General features: G+C 43.2%; 1 protein-coding gene across 3 annotated transcripts in view; it reads right to left on the bottom strand.

Annotated features, from left to right (window-relative positions):
• LOC139579603 (junction plakoglobin-like) overlaps positions 1–20,536 on the bottom strand; it is a 61,612-nt gene extending 41,076 nt beyond the window's left edge. Inside the window, exon 1 of one of the 3 annotated variants that reach the window (XM_071408376.1) lies at positions 20,384–20,536. The gene's annotated coding sequence lies outside the window, so the exon portion shown is untranslated. Of the gene's footprint in view, positions 1–2,777; positions 2,853–18,568; positions 18,592–20,383 lie in introns of those variants that run through there. The other 2 variants (XM_071408393.1, XM_071408384.1) reach the window with 2 other exon arrangements.
• Positions 20,537–21,209: the final 673 nt, after the last annotated feature.

The following is a 21,209-nucleotide window of genomic DNA, read 5'->3' as shown; positions in this document are numbered from 1 at the left end:
TTATGTTTGATGTTTGTTGTTTTCACTATTACGCACGTGTATGTAAAGTGTCGGAACTGTGTTTGTTCCTCCGTGCGTTTGCACGAGTTTCTGAAATTTGAGAGCATTGTTTTTGGATTTTCGGCTGTGCCATTTTTGTATTGGTGGACTATCTGATTAAACACGCTTCTCAGACATCCCTGCTCTCCTGCGCCTGACTCCTACACCTCTCACCGAGACCCACCTTATCACAGTCTATGGAAGGGGGTGAGAACCATGAGCCTCCTAGGTTTTGTATTGAAGTCAATGTACACCATGGTGTTATCCTACAGAGTGCTGTTGAGGCTACTGTAGACCTTCATTGCAGAACAGTGTATTAATGAATTATTTGGTGACGTGAATATATTTAGTTTAGTTTTATCTAAAAATTATAACTTTTTTAATGTCTCACTATTTGTATTTTTATTAAATTCACTGAGGATGGTCCTCCCCTTCCTCCTCTGTGGAGCCTCCACTGGTCTAGACAAAGAGCTCTCCAGTAGGTGTACCAAAACATGCAAGGGCCATTTTCTCAAAAATGGGGTTACAAGTTTATCAACTTTCAAAGCAGAATTACTTCCCCATTGTTCCTCAACTGCAGTGTATGATACAGTGGCCTGCGAAAGTATTCACCCCCCTTGGCATTTTTCATATTTTATTGCCTACCAACCTGGAATTAAAATGGATTTTGGGGGGGAGGTTGTATCATTTGATTTACACAACATGCCTACCAATTTGAAGATGCAAAATATTTTTGGGGTGAAACAAACAATTTCTTTTTTGTTCACAAAAAACATTTTGCATCTTCAAATTGGTAGGCAAGACAAAAAAACAGAATACTTGAGCGTGCATAACTATCCACTCCCCCCCTCCCCCCCAAAGTCAATACTTTGTAGAGCCACCTTTAGCAGCAATTACAGCTGCAAGTCTCTTGGGGTATGTCTCTATAAGCTTGGCACATCTAGCCACTGGGATTTTTGCCCATTCTTCAATGCAAAACTGCTCCAGCTCCTTCAAGTAGGATGGGTTCCGCTGGTGTACAGCAATCTTTAAGTCATAACACAGATTCTCAATTAGATTGAGGTCTGGGCTTTGACTAGGCCATTCCAAGACATTTAAATGTTTCCCCTTAAACCACTTGAGTGCTGCTTTAGCAGTATGCTTAGGATCATTGTCCTGCTGGAAGGTGAACCTCCGTCCCAGTCTCAAATCTCTGGAAGACTGAAACAGGCTTCCCTCAAGAATTTCCCTGTATTTAGTGCCATCATTCCTTCAATTCTGACCAGTTTCCCAGTCCCTGCCGATGAAGAACATCCCCACAGCATGATGCTGCCACCACCATGCTTCACTGTGGGGATGGTGTTCTCGGGGTGATGAGAGGTGTTGGGTTTGTGCCAGACATAGCATTTTCCTTGATGGCCAAAAAGCAACATTTTTGTCACATCTGACCATAGTACCTTCTTCCATATGTTTGGGGAGTCTCCCACATGCCTTTTGGTGAACACCAAACATGTTTGCTAATTTTATCTGGCCACTCTTCCGTAAAGCCCAGCTCTGTGGAGTGTATGGCTTAAAGTGGTCCTATGGACAGATACTCCAAACTCCGCTGTGGAGCTTTGCAGCTCCTTCAGGGTTATCTTTGGTCTCTACTTTTACAAGGCACTGTATACACTTTCTAGCTTTAAGTGTCTACTTTTATCCAATGTATAAAAAAGTGCTACATAGGACCGCATCAAGCTGGTCGGTCACATATGGACAAAGCCAGTGGGACAAGAGGCCATTCCTAGACTAAGGGTCAGTACAGATAAAGAGAAATAAGTGGACCTCTGAGAGAAACATTTTAAGAGTGAGGGAGAGGCTATGGACAGGAAGACAAAAGGGAAGAGACAGGTAGAGTGCATCAGTGGGGGAAGGGGGTCATAGATGGTAAGATAAAGAAGAACGAGAGAGAGTGCAAAAAAGACAGAGACAGAGAGAGACAGAGACAGAGCGACAGAGAGACAGAGACAGACAGAGAGACAGAGAGACAGAGATAGAGAGACAGCAAGAGAGAGACAGAAAGAGAGAGAGAGACAGAGAGAGAGAGAGAGAGAGAGAGAGAGAGAGAGAGAGAGAGAGAGAGAGAGAGAGAGAGAGAGAGAGAGAGAGAGAGAGAGAGAGAGAGAGAGAGAGAGAGAGAGAGAGAGAGAGAGAGAGAGAGAGAGAGAGAGAGAGAGAGAGAGAGAGACAGAACCTGTGCACTCCTACGCCCTCTTGTCCTCCAGTTATCCTGACTTCATGCACAGGAGCCAACTGTCACGCCCTGACCATAGAGAGCCCTCAGTTCTCTATGGTGTTTAGGTCAGAGCGTGACTGGGGGGTTATCTAGTTTATAGATTTCTAGGATGGTGGTTTGTGTGGTTCCCAATTAGAGGCAGCTGGTAATCGTTGCCTCTAATTGGGGATCATATTTAGGTTGCCTTTTCCCCCACCTGCATTTGTGGGATATTGTTTGTATTAGTGTGTTTGAGCACTACGTCGTCACGGTCTTTGTAAGTTTTGTTATTTTGTTTCTAGTTTCACTTTGTAATTAAAGATGTGGAACTCAATTAACGCTGCGCCTTGGTACGCTCATTTAAAAAATCGTGACACCAACTGTATTCTGTATGGCTCAGCAGGCCTACACACACACACACACACACACACAGATCGAGAACAGAAGTGGGTGCGGTAGACTACAAGACCAGTGTATGCAAAGGCCATTTGAATAAGACATTAACCTGAAAACAACAGGCGCTGGCTGTTGTCAAGATGTAGCCGGTCTGGTCTGGTCTGTCGCGGGGAGACCTGGCAGAGACCTGACAGCCTGCAGACACCCGGCTTCACTCTCCCTCCCTCCCACCCAAGGGGTTGGCACGGTAACCGCAAGGCAACGTGGGCAGATCTGACAGACGGGGCTCTCCTCCCCCCCTCGGCCTCATGGGAGAAATAATCCGCACACTGAGTGAACTCTTCCTCCACACACAGACAGAGAGAAACATGGAGAGAGCGAGAGAGAGGTCATGATCAGATGAGCTCCTGCATTTTCCCCCATGTTCTTAAAAAAAGATAGATTTAGAGTTAGATAAACTTGGATTTTTTTGTCAGGAACATATACAGGATGCTACCCTCTACAATTAACCTTCACTCCAAATCAAAACCTCCAACCTGATTTTGGACGGAATTACATAATCACCTGGAAAGTTTACAACTACCAAAGATTATTATTCCAACGCTATACAGCAAATGCTCTTGAAAACAACAGAAACACGAAAACACCATCCAACCTGGAACTGAGTGAGTCATGTTTAGTCTGAAGCTATATTTTATTTCCAAAAGCCAAGAAGAAAATACATTACATTACTTTATGAGGACTGAATGCTAAATTAAGGCTGCCAAGCTTGATACAACTTCAATTAGCACTGACGTGTCAATTGAGAGGTGTCAAAGCCCTTTAGTCCAACAATGGCAGGAGAGTCACACAGTCTACTCCAACCAAATGGAGAGGCCTTAGAAGCTGCCTCCCGCTGTTCAGAGGTAATTCAAATACAGTAACCTGTGTATGTAAAGAATGATAAGGCAAGAAAAGATCACAAAATGAAGCTCCTTATGGAAAATCAAGAGACACTTTTTGCTGACTATTAAAAAATGGGAACATCCGCAACCTCATCTTCCACACAGACCATCCCCTGGCATGGCACAGTGCTATATTAACCAGACCATCCCCTGGCATGGCACAGTGCTATATTAACCAGACCATCCCCTGGCATGGCACAGTGCTATATTAGCACACTACCCCTCTGTTAAGAGAGGGGGTGTTAACGAGGGGTGGAAACTCAGGATACTAGACAACGAGGACTGAATCAGCTAATATAAATCTCTATAAGTTTGGAACAGTCATGGTACAGGGCAACACCAAACAGTTTCAGCTGGACTTTCACCTAATCAAAGAAGTGACAGAGAACAATCCACAAGAGAGGTGGCCACCCCTGCAGAGAAGGCAGCCGTACAGCCCACCTCAGCTCCCGACAAAAGTCTCAACACCACAGCAGAACAGTCCACACCAGACCCTGACCATAGAGTCGGCATCACAGCAGAACAGACAAATGAAGAACCCCAGGCCCAGGGGATCTGAGCACCCCCCCTGTCAGCCACCCTGATAGCCCTCCCGACAACCCCCCCCCCCCCCCCCACACCCACTGAGGACATACACAAGACACAGATTGTACTCCTTATGGACTCAAATGGGAGTGTGTCTAAACTCCTGTGTCCAAACACCCAGCGCGCCCAGACCTTCTGTCTGAGGACGAACTAGGTTCACCTAGCCACATAATAATGCACACAGGCACAAACGACTTGAGAACACAGCAGGAAAGGGTGGCCACAGCACTGAAGGGAATGATTGAAAAAGCTTCTTCTACTTTCCCCAATGCACAAGTATTTATCTCCACCCCGCTACCATGAAAAGACTTCCACCCTGCTACCATACAGTGAGTAAACGCAAGTATTTCCCGTGACTGTGCCTCAAAACCAAATGTTTACCCGGCCCACCACTCCACCCTGGACTTGAACAGCCTCTATGACCAGGTCCACCTATACAAAGCAGCAGTGCCCACCTTCGCCCGGACTCTAAAGGACATTGCCCTCAAACGCAGCCCCAACACTTCACACAGGAGCAACAGATCAATAGACACCCCGCCCAGACCAGCGAGACACTCTCCCAGACCTGCGGGATCCCCCACCCCCTGGACCTACACATAGAGGACCCACGCCAAGAGGACCTACATCCAGACCACAACACCACCAGCCACATACACACCCCCACCCCAACTAATCAATACCCCCCAAAGTCAACCATGCCCACACCCCATTTAGGCCCCCTCAGATCAGACCTATGCCCCTCCTGCCCACCCCATGCACCGCACCCCTGCAAAGTGGGCCTCAACAAAGTGGGCCACACATACGTCCAGGCCGTGAGCGGGCAAACAGGCCCAACCCCCACTCTTACACTAGCCCAATGGCATGTACCAGATGCTCTGCTCACACTTACTGGCCTGAGGCCAAACCACACGACCAACAACATTGGACACTTTATGGAACACAAAGCCTTCACTATCTCATCCTAGATATCCAAGGCCTGAGGTCATCTGCCTTTGGCCTAAAGAGCAGGAACCTGGACTTCATCAAAGAAATCGGAAATACAGACATTGTCATCCTACAAGAAACTTGGTATAGAGGAGACGGACCCACTGGTTGCCCTCTAGGTTACAGAGAGCTGGTAGTCCCATCCACCAAACTACCAGGTGTGAAACAGGGAAGGGACTCAGGGGGTATGCTAATTTGGTATAGAGCATACCTAACTCACTCCATTAAATTAATCAAAACAGGAACATTTTACATTTGGCTTGAAATTCAAAAAGGAAATGATCTTAACAGAGAAAAATGTCCTCCTGTGTGCTACCTATATCCCCCCACTAGAATCCCCATATTTTAATGAAGACAGCTTCTCCATCCTGGAGGGGAAAATCAATCATTTCCAGGCCCAGGGACATGTACTAGTCTGTGGCGACCTAAATGCCAGAACCGGACAAGAACCTGACACCCTCAGCACACATGGGGACAAACACCTGCCTGGAGAAGACAGCATTCCCTCCCCCATATGCCCCCCTAGGCACAACTATGACAACATAACCAACAAAAACGGGTCACAACTCCTGCAGCTCTGTCGCACGCTGGGTATGTACATGGACAATTGTAGGCTTCGAGGGGACTCCTATGGTAGGTACAGCTGTAGCTCATCTCTTGGCAGTAGTACTGTAGACTACTTTATCACTGACCTCAACCCAGAGTCTCTCAGAGCATTCACAGTCAGCCCACTGACACCCTTATCAGACCACAGCAAAATCACAGTCTACTTGAACAACGCAATATTCAATCACGAGGCATCAAAGCCAAAGGAACTCAGTAATATTAAGAAATGCTATAGATGGAAGGAATGTAGTTTGGAAACCTACCAAAAAACAATTAGGCAACAACAAATTCAATCCCTTTTAGACAACTTCCTGGACAAAACATTCCACTGTAATAGTGAAGGTGTAAACTTGGCAGTAGAAAATCGTAACAGTATATTTGACCTTTCAGCTTCCCTATCAAATCTAAAAATCTCAAATAGAAAACTGAAGTAAATGAACAACAATGACAAATGGTTTGGTGAAGAATGCAAAAATCTAAGAAAGAAATTGAGAAACCTGTCCAACCAAAAACACAAAGACCCGGAAAACCTGAGTCTACGCCTTCACTATGATGTATGGGTAAACCACTTCTCCAATCTTTTTGGCTCTATAACAAAGAACAAACAGCAAAAACATATACATGATCAAATACAAATCTTAGAATCAACTATTAACTATTACCAGAACCCACTGGATCTCCAAATACCTTGGATGAACTACAGGACAAAATAAAAACCCTCCAACCCAAAAATGCCTGTGGCGTTGATGGCATCCTCAATGAAATTATCAAATATACAGACAACAAATTTCAATTGGCTATACTAAAACTCTTTAACATCATCCTTAGCATCTTCCCCAATATTTGGAACCAAGGACTGATCACCCCAATCCACAAAAGTGGAGACAAATTTGACCCCAATAACTACCGTGGGATATATGTCAACAGCAACCTTGGGAAAATCCTCTGCATTATCATTAACAGCAGACTCGTACATTTCCTCAGTGAAAACAATGTACTGAGAAAATGTCAAATTGGCTTTTTACCAAATTATTGTACGACAGACCACGTATTCACCCTGCACACCCTAATTGACAAACAAACAAACCAAAACAAAGGCAAAGTCTTCTGATGCTTTGTTGATTTCAAAAGAGCCTTCGACTCAATTTGGCATGAGGGTCTGCTATACAAATTGATGGAAAGGGGTGTTGGGGGAAAAATATGCGACATTATAAGATCCATGTACACAAACAACAAGTGGGCGGTTAAAATAGGCATAAAACACACACATTTCTTCCCACAGGGCCGTGGGGTGAGACAGGGATGCAGCTTAAGCCCCACCCTCTTCAGCATATATATCAACGAATTGGCAAGGACACTAGAACAATCTGCAGCACCCGGCCTCACCCGACTAGAATCTGAAGTCAAATGTCTACTGTTTGCTGATGATCTATCTGGTGCTTCTGTCACCAACCAAGGAGGGCCTACAGCAGCACCTAGATCTTCTGCACAGTTTCTGCCAGACCTGGGCCCTGACAGTAAATCTCAGAAAGACCAAAATAATGGTGTTCCAAAAAAGGTCCAGTCGCCAGGATCACAAATACAAATTCCATCTAGACACCACTGCCCTAGAGCACACAAAAGACTATACATACCTTGGCCTAAACATCAGCGCCACAGGTAACTTCCCCAAAGCTGTGAACGATCTCAGAGACAAGGCAAGAAAGGCATTCGATGCCATCAAAAGGAACATAAAATTCGACATACCAATTAGGAGCTGGCTAAAAATACTTGAATCAGTTATAGAACCCATTGCCCTTTATGGTTGTGAGGTCTGGGTTCCGCTCACCAACCAAGAATTCACAAAATGGGACAAACACCAAATTGAGAATCCGAATGCAGAATTCTGCAAAAATATCCTCTATGTACAACGTAGAACAAATAATGCATGCAGAGCAGAATTAGGCCGATATCCGCTAATTATCAAAATCCAGAAAAGAGACATAAATTCTACAACCCCCTAAAAGGAAGCGATTCGCAAACCTTCCTTAACAAAGCCATCACCTACAGAGAGATGAACCTGGAGAAGAGTCCCCTAAGCAAGCTGGTCCTGGGGCTCTGTTCACAAACCCAAACACACACCACAGAGCCCCAGGACAGCAACAAAATTACACCCAACCAAATCATGAGAAAACAAAAAGATAATTACATGACACATTGGAAAGAAATAACAAAAAAACAGAGCAAACTAGAATGCTATTTGGCCCTAAACAGAGAGTACACAGTGGCAGAATACCTGACCACTGTGACTGACCCAAACATAAGGAAAGCTTTGACTATGTACAGACTCAGTGAGCATAGCCTTGCTATTGAGAAAGGCTGCCATAGGGAGACCTGGCTCTCAAGAGAAGACAGGCTATGTGCACACTGCCCACAAAATGAGGTGGAAACTGAGCTGCACTTCCTAACCTACTGCCCAATGTATAACCATATTAGAGACAGATACTTTCCTCAGACTACACAGATCCACAAAGAATTCAAAAACAAACCCGATTTTGATCAACTCCCATATGTACTGGGTGAAATACCACAGTGTGCCATCACAGCAGCAGGATTTGTGACCTGTTGCCACAAGAAAAGGTCAACCAGTGAAGAACAAACACCATTGTAAATACAACCCATATCTATGTTTATTTATTTTCCCTTTTGTACTTTAACCATTTGTACATCGTTACAACACTGTATATATACATAATATGACATTTGTAATGTCTTTATTATTTTGGAACTTCTGTGAGTGCAATGTTTACTGTTCATTTTTATTGTTCATTTCACTTTTGTATATTATCTACTTCACTTGCTTTGGCAACGTTAACATATGTTTCCCATGCCAATAAATCCCCTAGAATTGAATTGAAAGACAGGGGACCGTTAAGCCCTGCAAAACTTAACAGATCAAACTGCCCAGAGCTGAGAAGGAAGAAACCAAGCGGGGATGCAACATGCGGGGGAGACGTACCCATTGACATAGCATGTGTAGAAACGGATGTGGTCATTCGAGGCTAAAGTGGATTGTTTGCGAGCCATTTCGGATGACTCAGTCAGTTCAAATTTTTTCATTGTTCCAATCGATGCACGTTGACGAGAGCGCCTCATTGTTCTGTTCCTTGAGCTACCGTCATTATACCACAATGTGCCAATTCAATTAGGTTGCCATCCCCTATAATTCAAATAAATGAAGGCTTATGTCAAAACAATCAATATGTAAACACAAAAAAGGAGGAAAGGTGGAGGGGAAGTCAAGAAATAAATTGAAAAGCATTCTTAGGAACAGGGGGAGGGAATTGGCTCAGTAAATTGTGTCATAAATACAGAGGCTGAGATAATCAACCACTTCTCTCCTTTAAAGATTATTTGAAGATTACTCTTGTTAAGGTGCCATTTGATGGTGTGTGAGTCCAGAATATGTGTGCAAAGCAGCATTCTCACTACTGCATGTATTTCTTTATAAATCTTTTGGTGTTGTTTTGACTCGCGCGAGTAGTAGCAGTTTTTTTGACTGCTGCAAGATGTCAAGTTGAGTGTCAAGAGTGTCATGCCTTCAGTATGATGCTGTGTGAAGTCTTCGCACTAGAACTACCTTGTGGTATTCAGAATAAAGGGTACAGTTAACTCTTACGTCGACTATGTAGTGCACTCTTTAAAGCAGAACTGAACTCAAAAACAACTTCTCTAGTTGAAAATTACATATGTGACATCGATATTAGTCAGAAACATTTATTCCAATGCCAAAATTGACTAGAAAGTGCTTACTTAAGGGATGGGTTTTGATTTCGACAATACCCACTTGCTGATTACCATGGGATAAACAGTTGCGGTGATTGTGGTCTATCCAATCGTACAGCTGCACACAGACAGTGAGACAGACTTGGCCAGCAGCACAGTAGATCAAACTTTGTTTACATAAGACAACAGCGTCACACATTTTTTGCCTTGAGAAATACTGCACCAAACACCTTAGCTAGTAAAATTGCTAACTAAAAGCTCCTCTGCAAAAACATCAAAATGAATTACAGATTTCTTAAGTTATCTTAGAATCATTCTGACTATTTTGAGGAAGTGATACTGGCTTTGTTCCTATGGTGTCCAATGAGGGGCAAACTTAAGTAACTGCCATATCGAACAACACCCCCAAGACTAAAATCTTAATGAGCAACAGAAAAACATGCAGAATCGGTGCGTTCAGTCACTCACAGTTAAATCACTGTGTATAGTGTTTGTATAGTGTTTCAACTATATGCAGAACAATGTTTAAAATATCAGGAGTGTTCAGACTATTGCAAAAAGGCCTAGGTTTGGTGTATAAAGTGCATAGTTAAGTGGTTATGCAAAGCACTAGAATGTTCTACAAGGTATTTGAACAACAGTGTCGCTTTGAATACATAGAGTATTTGGGTCAGACTATCGAGGGCAGTGTAGTGTAGTGTTCAGACAACAGTAGATGTGGGACAATACTGCTCAGAGCACGGGGGAGAAATCCTGGTCGGAGGGATGTAGAGAAATACACCAAACTGACAGGTTGTATAATAATTAGGCCTTACATAACCATAGGGATAATACACCTGCTTTTGACAACAGTGGTCATATCCAGTATCCACTGCCAGTTCTGTCACTGATCAGCACATACACGAACACAAATGCATTGTAAAATACATGCACACATAATAACAGGCATGCAGAGCACATATACCCACACAAATGTGTGCCCTCAAATGTGTGCCCTCTACAGACAAGGCCACGCACGCACGCACACACACACACACACACACTGCGTGCATGGAAGAGGACCAGAGCAGACCTCATTCTCAGTGGGAGACTATAGGACTAGCTGTTCCAGGTGTAACCTGCCATCTCTCTCACAGGTCCCTGACAGATAGAGTACAGGCAGCAGGGTTGGAGGAGGGAGAGAGCTGGAGAGAATGTGTGAGGGAGAAAAACAAAAAGAAAAAGAGGGTAGGCACTTCCAGCATGGTGAGGGGTGGGTTGGAGGGGAGAGATGGAGTGAGAAAGAGAGAGAGAGAGACATAGAGAGCGTGAACGAGAGACAAAGAGAGAGTATGGACTTCCACTATGGTGGGGGAATGAGATTACCTAGGCTGACTGCCTCAAACCAGTCTCCTCTGAAAAGACCAGACACTGCTGTCAGCCTGAGCCCTGCGGAACATCAAACCTTCGCCCAACACCCCTGACAGTTAGCCCAGCATATTTAACAGACCCGGTCTATTATAAACCTCATCTTCCAGGCAAAGCAAAGCACTCTCCACTCACATACACACAACCCAGTTTCCTTTTCACCACCACTTACACCAACCGTAACACCTATCATACTGTCACTGTCATGGTCCAAACCTGACGACGAGAGGACACTTATTAAACCGACACTGTCATGAATCTGCCGCTCACGATTACACCCGCTTCACTCAGGGAGAGAATTGACACACTCCACAGATGAATCATGGAGAGTTTGGGGGCTTGTCAAGGGAGATGAGGGCTTGGGTGGTGGGGGGGGGGGGGGGGGGGGCGTGTTGGCAGGCAGTAGTGGGGCTGCAATATTCCTGAAGCTTCGCTGAGGGGAGTGTGAAGAATAGGGGGTGGGGGGAGAAGGGAGTGGGCGATATCGCGACGTGAGCAGCTGGTAGGGGATAAGCAGAAAGGCTCCACAGGGGAAGCGCCTTTAGCGTGTCAGGCTCCGTCTGCAGGTTTTCCCTGATGATATGGGCGAAGGAAACAGAAAGATCATGTTGGCTAGAGTTCTTACACTGCTGGCAGCAGTTGGATGGATGGTTGGGATGTGTGTAGGTAAGGTAGAGAGTGAAAGGAGGGGAGAGAAGGAGGGGCTGTGTGTGTGAATTTGTTTGAAGGGTTTCACTTCTAAGCAATTCTGAGTGGTCCAATTTCAATCACATTCACTCACACCTGCGGCCGGAATGTGCTGAAATTCTCCATGGCAACCACTGACATAGTCCCTTTAAATCTGGGCTCATGATTTCAGAGGTACCATAAGAGGAAGGGGCCTTCGTTTTCATCTTGAATGGCGGCTTACCTTAAAAGTGTCTGCAATGTATTTTTTCCGTTGATTAAGTATAGTCTTTCAGTTCTGGCACTGAGGCGCATGGCAGGACTCGTCTCACACTGTGCCTTTGCTTCCCATGTGATGCAATTAGTATGCTCCTGACATTCAGCCGCTTTAAAGGCAAAGTGATCCTTAAATTGAACAATACCCTAAGGACCATTACAGAGCTCCACTTACACGGCTAAAGCTGTGCTCATACGGACGTTATCTTCGCTTTGATGAGTTTGTTTTTTAATTGGGATGTTTTTTTTTTTAAATTGGAGGCCTTGGCATTGTTTCTCGTTGAGTTTAACTTTGAACCTGACCTAGTGAATCTTCCTTGACCTTTGAGGGATGTTGTTGACAATAGCCATCTGGTTTACAGTACCTGAAGCCCCCCGCTGTAACGGGTTTCGTCCTCTTCGTCTGACGAGGAGTAGCAAGGATCGGACCAATACGCAGCGTGGTAAGTGTCCATATTGATATTTTTAATAAATCAAACAGAACACTGAACGAAATAACAAAAGTACAAACAAACCCGAAACAGTCCCGTATGGTGAAAACACTAACACAGGATACAGGAAACAACCACCCACAAAACACAAAGAAAAACAGGCTACCTAAATGTGGCTCCCAATCAGAGACAACGACTGACACCTGCCTCCGATTGGGAACCATACTAGGCCAAACACAGAAATAGACAACCTAGACATAAAACATAGAATGCCCACCCACATCACACCCTGACCAAACAAAACATAGAAACATACAAAGCAATCTATGGTCAGGGCGTGACACCCGCCCATTGCTTTGATGCTATTCCACCATCAGAAGACCCCAACAGCTATTGGAGAAATGAAAGAAGAGTCCATTGATTGAGGCCTAAGATCATTCTCCCACAAAGCATCGCATTGAAAATAAAGCCCATTTTGAGGCGGCATAACACTTGGTCATGCCAAGTGTATGTTGCAGGGAGAGATGAAGTGAAGGGGAGAGGAGCATGCTATTCCCACCATCCAACCACATATCACAGGTCTCTAGTAATGAAGAAGCATGGTATCAAACAAACCCTTTTGCATAACCCACAGATTTACCACTTGTACACACCCAGGCCAGAGATCACACCCACACAAATACTCAGTCACACCAAATCCACAGATGTAGCTAGTACACACTTGACGCCACACTCACCCACCTTTAAGCACGTACGTACAACAGACACACACACCAGCCAAACCTGCAGATACCACACATGGATGTGACAACATCCTGTTGTTACTAGTATAATTAGAGTACTAATTAACAAACTAAACCCCCAACACGAGACAACTACCAACACGCCAGACGGACGGACGAACGGACACACACACACGTTTAGTTCTTCTATCCTCATGGGGACCTAAAATGTATTTACATCCTATTTTTCCTGACCCCTAACCCTAACCTTAACCCGTAATCCTAACCCAAACCATAAACCTAAACCTAACTCCTAACCCTAAACATAACCCGTAATCCTAACCCAAACCATAAACCTAACTCCTAACCCTAACCACTAACCCCTTACCCTAATTGTAAACCTAAACCTAACCCCTAAGCTTAAAATAACCTTTGTCTTCATGGGAACGTGGGAAATGGGGAGAAGTTTCCTTGTTATACTATCCTTGTGGGGACTTTGGAGAATTTTAAGTCCCAACAAGGATAGAAGAACCCCCCCCCCCCACACACACACACACACACACACATACTCCTGCCCACTCAAATACCTTATTATAACTTTATCCCCTGACAGTCCCTGTGGAGCTGTGTGAACCCGGGGCCCTGGCAGTACGTCCTCCTGGTCTCTGGCACACGGGCAAGACGCCACACCCCTCTGAAGAGAAGTGATTTTGATGACCAATTTCAACAACAGTGTCAACAAACACTGCAAGGCAACTGTAAAAGTGCTGTAAGCAGTTTGGTAACCACTGATCAAGGCTGTACACAGACTCTGGCTGCATTTTACACTGAAATGGCGGAAGGCAATATGAAACTCCACTTAATAGAGGGCAAGATGGGGCTATAGGCATGTTTCTGATAGTTTCCCAGTAAATTAAGCCTTGATCAGCAAAGTGGAGAGAAATAGGAAGATGGAAGGAATAGCTTATGCAACAAGATGCAGCCACTGCTTTAAAAGCTTTACGTTTGAACTTCCAGTTGGTTCAATTTTCCACCTGACAAACACATTATGTCAGTCACCTGGGTAAAACCTGTCTCCGGGCTTCAGTTGGCACAGGTTGTCCCTAGATAACTAGGCTACAATCCATCTTGTGATGTGGTAGGTTATATTTGACACTTCACATAAGCATTCAGCCATCTAGGTATTGAAATACGGACGACTGGATTCACCTGATAACCTGAAAACTATCATGGGTGTTGAGATCTGCCCAAGTTTGACGTCAGTTGCCAACCAACCAGTTAGAAATGAGATTTCATTAGCACCCATAGCAACCTGGCTTCAAAGGCTACTGCCGACCAAGATGCCGTGAAGATGTAATAAGGGGGAAAGGAGGAAAACCATTATGATAGTAATTCAAAGAAGAGGAATAGTTTGCCACATGGAAATGTCGATGGGGAGAAGAAAAAAGCTATTTGGAGAGGGGAAAATGGTGTAGCCTATATATCACAGGCATAATGAGGGGGGAAACGAGAGCTGCTGAATGAGCAACTGAATGACGGCAATTTTACAGCATTTGGACAAGAAAATGACCATACCCTATTCTCACAAGGGGATAATTATTAACGACTAAAGTGGCCGTAGTAGCTCCGCGCGAGATGGAGTGAGCGGTGGCAGTTGATAGGTGCTTGATGGGGGCTTGTAGACAGCAAAGCAGAGCATCCACTGTCACAAGCTATTTTAGCAACTCGTTTTCCAGCCTGTTCTCATAGACTAGATGTAACATAGTAAATGAAAATTGGCATGTAGCCTAGTGGTTAGAGCGTTGAGCCAGTAACCGAAGGTTGCTGGATTGAATCCCGAGCTGACAATGTAAAAATCTGTCGTTTTCCCCCTGAACAAGGCAGTTAACCCACTGTTCCCCTGTAGGCTGTCATTGTAAATAAGAATTTGTTCTTAACTGACTTTCCTAGTTAAATAAAGGTAAAAAAATGTATTAAAAAATCCGGGATGTTTAAAAAAAAAAAACGTTTGGTATGGTTACATAAAACAGATGGAAAAGAGTGGTTGGCCAGGGTGGGTGGGTGTATAATGCAAATGTCTAACAAGCTAAAGTTTGCGAGTTTGAATCTCATCATGGACAACTTTAGCATTTTAGCTAATTAGCAACTTTTCAACTACTTAGTACTTTTTAGCTACTTTGCAACTACTTAGCATGTTCGCTAACCCTTCCCCTAACCCTAAACTTAACCCTTGTAGCTAACCCTTCCCCTAACCTAGGATTGGGCGGTATCCAAATTATCATAGCATAATACTGTCCTTCTCTTATACTGGGATATATATGGTATTACCGGCTTAGTACACAAGGGAGCTCCCCAAAAAAAAAAAAAAAGCCTATTGGGCATCTATTACCAGAACGCTAACAAAATTAGCACAAATAATAGTGAATTTCCATGCAGGCTGATCGCTAAATATGCTAACGAGCACAAACGAAAATAAACAAATTGCAAAGACAGGCAATCCAGCTCATAAAGTTATACATATATAGGTAGGAGCTACCGAATGTAATTTTTGGTGAGTTTGGACATTTAAAAGCGAATGTGCAAATTAACAATGTTTTGACGCATGCTTGTCTGAAGGAAGAACAGTACTGGCTCTGGGGCAGCATGTGTTCACCCTGTGTCTTTGTGGAATCTGGAGTCTCTAGGGCAACGGGCCTCCCTGCTCTGCTCAGAGAAGATGGGGAGGAGAAGATGGGCCGAGAAGGAAGAGGAGAAAAAAAACGTAAGAAAATCAAGATAGTGGCAGCTGTAGAAATAAATAATCCAAATGGATTTGACTTCTGAAACTTAGATGAACTAGCACGTTAAATATAGGGTTTGGGTTCACGCAAAATTCTGCGTTTTTCACACAGATTTTTAAACTGCATATTTTGCGGGGTTTTGTAAATGCAGGCGTAAAATGCTTCTTATTGTAATTTCTGTTCGGCATCAGACTAATTTTCTGCTTCAGTTGCCCTTCTCCACTCGGATGAGAATTCACGAACAGGCATTCTATCAGCAGACAGCGCTATGACTGACCTGTAGCTACTTTCGCAGTGTAGCCAGACAACCTTTCTCGGTTAAATGCAAGATTATCTTTCAGCAAAACATTAGGAAATGTAGCTGGCTACATTCTTTCTATGATAAACATTAGAAATATGATACGATTTTGCAACAAAAAAATAGCTTTTTCTTTGTAAGCTCATTTACTTGTGTGCCTGCCAGCCAAATAGTGTTGCACTTCTGTTGCCATGTGATGAAAAATGAAGCTATTTTCTGCCGAATGTGTTGCACTAATGTATTTTCTGTGAAGGAAAACTACAGCTGCAAGTCCCTGATCACTCTATTGAAGAGAGAAAAAACCACTTGACTTTCATTATTAAACGCGGCCCATTCAATACACAGCTTGACTCACCTGCTTCCGCTTTCTCCCCTGGTGCTATTTACAAACGAACACGTGACTGGCTCAACTGTTCTGGGGAACTACGTAAGCTTCATAATGTAAAATAATGTGGCAGGTGAAATGAAGTACGCAGTCTGCTTTATCTCCCAAGGTATTGCACAAGTTGACTACAGGTATTTACCTAAGTCTCTACAAATAATAAAATGTATTGAAAAACTCCAAACGAATTAGTTTCAACGCTAACCTAACCCCTTAACCTAACTCCTAAACTGAACCCTAACCTTAACCCTAACCCCTAACACTAACCCCTAGCCTAGTCAACATTAGCCAGCTATCTAAAGTTAGCCACCTAGCTAGAATTCGTAACATATCGTATGTTTTGCTAATTCTTAACATATTGTACATTTTGCAAATTCGTAACATATAATACGAATTGTAATTAGTAACATTTGTAACATACCATACGAAACGTAACACATCAAACTAAATGGAGAGTCTTGGATTTACATACAGAATAATATGAAATGATCTTAGACCAGGTTGCGTTTTCAGAATACACTAAAAATCCAATCCAATTCCATTCACCCAATATGCTCCGAACAGGGTTGCCAAGTCCGTAGTATTCCCGCAAATTGGGCTACTTTGAAAACCCTGTCGGGGGTGAAAATGTATTGGTCGTAGTTTCCAGGATTTTGAGCTACTACTACATGCACGCTGGCCGCCATGGCATTTCTCTTCAAAAAATACAAATCTATTCATTGTGACCTGCTGCTGCTGACTATCAGGCAATGAAGCAGGGGTGTGTGTGTGTTGAGAGAGCACTGCAGTATGCCGCTTAGTCCACTATTGGCTGAGTCATGTGAGTGAGAGGAGACAGCAGCACACCTGCACATTGTGACAACTTTTTACCAGCTGTAGGTAGGCTCTTTAACTTGTCATTATGCGCAAGTGGAAATTTGAAGTGGAAGTTATGGAACTCCCTGGTGTGCTTCTGTTATGGGGAAAAATCCTCAATGAAACTGACATTAAATGTGGAGAATGATACATTTGCATCTGTTGGCCATCAAGTAGCCTATTAATTTATATGCCATTGTAGGCTACTGTAGGCTCCCATTGCAAATCAATTTGTGTCACTTGTGTAGCCTACCTGGAGCTGGCAAACATATTTAATAAATAGCATATAGCTTCAGTGTATTGTTTTTGTAACCTTGTGTTATTATGCAATTATTAAAAAGGCTATGTTTAGTTCATTAACTTGGACGTTATAAAAGCTCTATCGCAATTGCCGATCAGTTGTTAGAACGCATTATATTGACTGTAACAGTCAGTCAGATTAGGCTACAGGTTAAAAAGAATACTGGCTGTTGTTGACATGCAGTTCAGTTCATATACATATTATTAGTATTTAATTCAGTGATTGAAATTATGACCGCATCCTCAGTAGCCTATTCCAGCAGGCTATTGGGAAACACAAGCACTTCTTACTTCGAAATCGCCAAGCTATTAATGTTGAATAAATTAGTATGTTAATTTGAACTAAGCAAGCTGCTAAAATGTTCAATTTACATCTTGCTTATATCATGGCTAGGTTACTGTAAACTATCTGAAATAAGATGTGGCCTATCAGGGGCAATAGGCTAGCTGCATCTATCTAAGCAAACCATGGCAAAGTTGAATTACAATCATAAACCCAGATTTTATCTGTAGCCAATGCCTATTGAAATGACAACAAGTCAATCTCGTAAATGGGCCATTTATAACTGATGGTAGGCTAAAGGCTGTATCCAGGCACTCTGTGTCGCATCGTGCTAAAGAACAGCCCTTACACGGAACCCAAACGGGCTGCGCGCGTGCTCCATCGTGCATAAATACAATTTGTCCCCCTACACCAAACGCGATCACGACACGCAGGTTAAAATATCAAAACAAACTCTGAACCAATTACATTAATTTGGGGACTGGTCGAAAAGCATTAAACATTTATGGCAATTTAGCTAGCTAGCTTGCACTTGCTAGCTAATTTGTCCTATTTAGCTAGATTGCTGTTGCTAGCTAATTTGTCCTGGGATATAAACATTGAGTTGTTATTTTACCTGAAATGCACAAGGTCCTCTACTCCGAAAATGAATCCACACATAAAACGGTCAACCGAATTGTTTCTAGACATCTCTCCCCCTAGGCTTTTTCTTCTCTTCACTTTATATTACGATTGGCAACTTTCATAAATTAGGTGCATTACCGCCAATGACCTCGTTCATCTTTCAGTCACCCCAATGAGGAGATGGCACGTAGTTACCTGCTTCTATAAACCAATGAGGAGATGGGAGAGGCAGGACTTGCAGCGCGATCTGCGCCAGAAATAGAACTGACTTCTATTTTAGCCCTTGGCAACGCAGACACTTGTTGGCGTGCGCGAGCAGTGTGGGTGCAATAATTTAATAATATAGATTTCTAAATCTATTTTGCAACGCGAGCGGTGTAGTCAGCCTGTTAGACGTGGTATATTGGCCATATACCATACACCCTTGTGCTTAAACATAGCAGTCAAACAAGTGACATTGACATCCATTGATGGAAAATGATCTGGCGAGTTTAACTAGGGCAACTTATCTTTTTTCATGCAACATATCGAATTCGTTAATTACAATTGCAATAATTCTTATTTTGATGAAAACCGAATTTTTCTTCTAATGTCGTTACAATTTTACTTCGATATCCCTTCTTAAATGGCTCAATAACGTTATGGTAAAAGGGTTTATTGTATAAATGTGGCAACTCCTGTCTTGCTCTGAAGAAAAATGGGCTAGTTTTCAGGCTTTTTGTGCGGGTTTTGAGACGTCATTGGGCTAGAAATGTTATTAAGACCTGGCAACCCTGGCTCTGAAACAGAAAGTTAAACATTGATTTTCCGTAACACCAAGTACTACAATCCCTTTTACACGTAGCCTAGTCTACAATTAGGAAACATGACTGACGCTCACCATGAGTCCCCGTGTGAGAGAATTTGATATAGGTGTGGCACTTATGGGACTCACTCACGTATCGATTTTCACAACGAACACCACTACAAAATAACTTATACTGTAATTTTAATTACCATGACAGCGTCGTCAGGGTAGCCACGCACAACGCACATGAGAGGACACAACTGTAGCATACGGTAAGACTGAGCATATTGCAATAACCACACACATATTTGGTGAATTGACAACAGGGTGAGTTTCATGTTTTAGAATGAGCTAAAACAATAGTCTAGGCTACTTATACCAAACTATTCATGCCTAGGCTATTCTACTCGCACGCATCCCTATTTGGAGATAGAGGTGCATGCACCGTTATTCCGGAGTTCCTATCAATAAACAGTCAAGTTTCTCCTAGCACCGACACCGATGGGTTGTTGCGTACACCCATGTCACAGCCAAAGAATGTCGTTTCAAAAGCAACAGCAATATTGCAGAAGTGTGAGACAATTCTGGTAACAATTATATAGCTCAATGCGTAGCCTATTCGACCGATACAAAATGTACCACATCTGGTAAGACTGAAACGCTCATCTGCTACGTATCATAGGAATGAATGTCAGGAAGGTTGGCTGGCTACATTCACGGACACAATAAAAGATGCCAGACAAACACGACACAGAGGGAGCATATCAGTCTCAGTAGCTGGCAAGGAATGTCACGTGGTATTAATAATGCTATAAACTACATCTGATCAATAGCTATTCACAACACATCACAGCATCTTGTTGGAGAAAACACTGTTGTTCGAATATCTTTGATCGGAACAGAGAACATTCGCTTTCCGAACACTACAAAACATGACATTATCTCAAATAAACTCCACTAGGTTACAGCATGCGACTGAAGCGACGCCCCAGAACGCCAATGTGTTGACAGGTTGGTTACCTTCCGCAATTAAATCGCCGGTTTCAGGACCTTCTTGCGCGCAGCACTCCGAGTATAAACTTTTCTTAAACCCGGTGTTCGCCTGCTCGTTCTGGAGCCCTCCGTTCCAAGCAAGTCGGGAATGTGTTGAGCAACGGTTCAGTGACAACGTCAATTTCGTGGAGTCTCCACCCATGGCACAAAGAGAGACCCAATAGGCGGGTCGTTGAAACGGTCATTGGCTAAATCAACAAATAGAGTGTTATTACAAGGTAATTGAAAAGTATGCGCAATATCGGTAACAATTTTCAATTTGTTCTGGAGTGAGGAATAGCCTAAATATGTCCTCTCCTTTATGTTTCTCCCTGCGCAATTATGAAATAGATTGTGATACATCATGAGGAATAACTATCATCAAGAGACATTCAAGAGCAATTTAAAAACAGAATATCTAATATGAAATTCTCCAAATGTAATAATTCCTGCTTGTTTTCAATTTAAGCAAAAAAGCCAACATTGAAATTTCTGCTTTCCTATCACCCATACATCTCCAGAACCTGCCACCATAATTACACCCAAATGAAACATGTGGGCAATATCATTTAACTCTTCTTATGTAAATCTAATCTAATTAAACTTTCAGTGCCCTCATTAGAGAGTTATGCCCGAATAATCCCTCTTAACTCCTATACTCAGCCAGCCTCTCCACTTGAAGATTGTGATGTGTGATTTTCACTGAGGCAACAGAGAAGCATTGTGAAAGTAATTAATCAATGTGTGTCTTATACAGAATGTGCCTTATAAGTGTGTGTGAGGGCTTCTCGAGTGGCCCAGTGGTCTAAGGCAC

This window comes from Salvelinus alpinus, chromosome 1 (assembly GCF_045679555.1).
Source record: "Salvelinus alpinus chromosome 1, SLU_Salpinus.1, whole genome shotgun sequence".
NCBI lineage: Eukaryota > Metazoa > Chordata > Actinopteri > Salmoniformes > Salmonidae > Salvelinus > Salvelinus alpinus.
The sequence above is the reverse complement of the archived record's forward strand: the minus strand, read 5'-3'. Positions and strand labels throughout refer to the sequence as shown.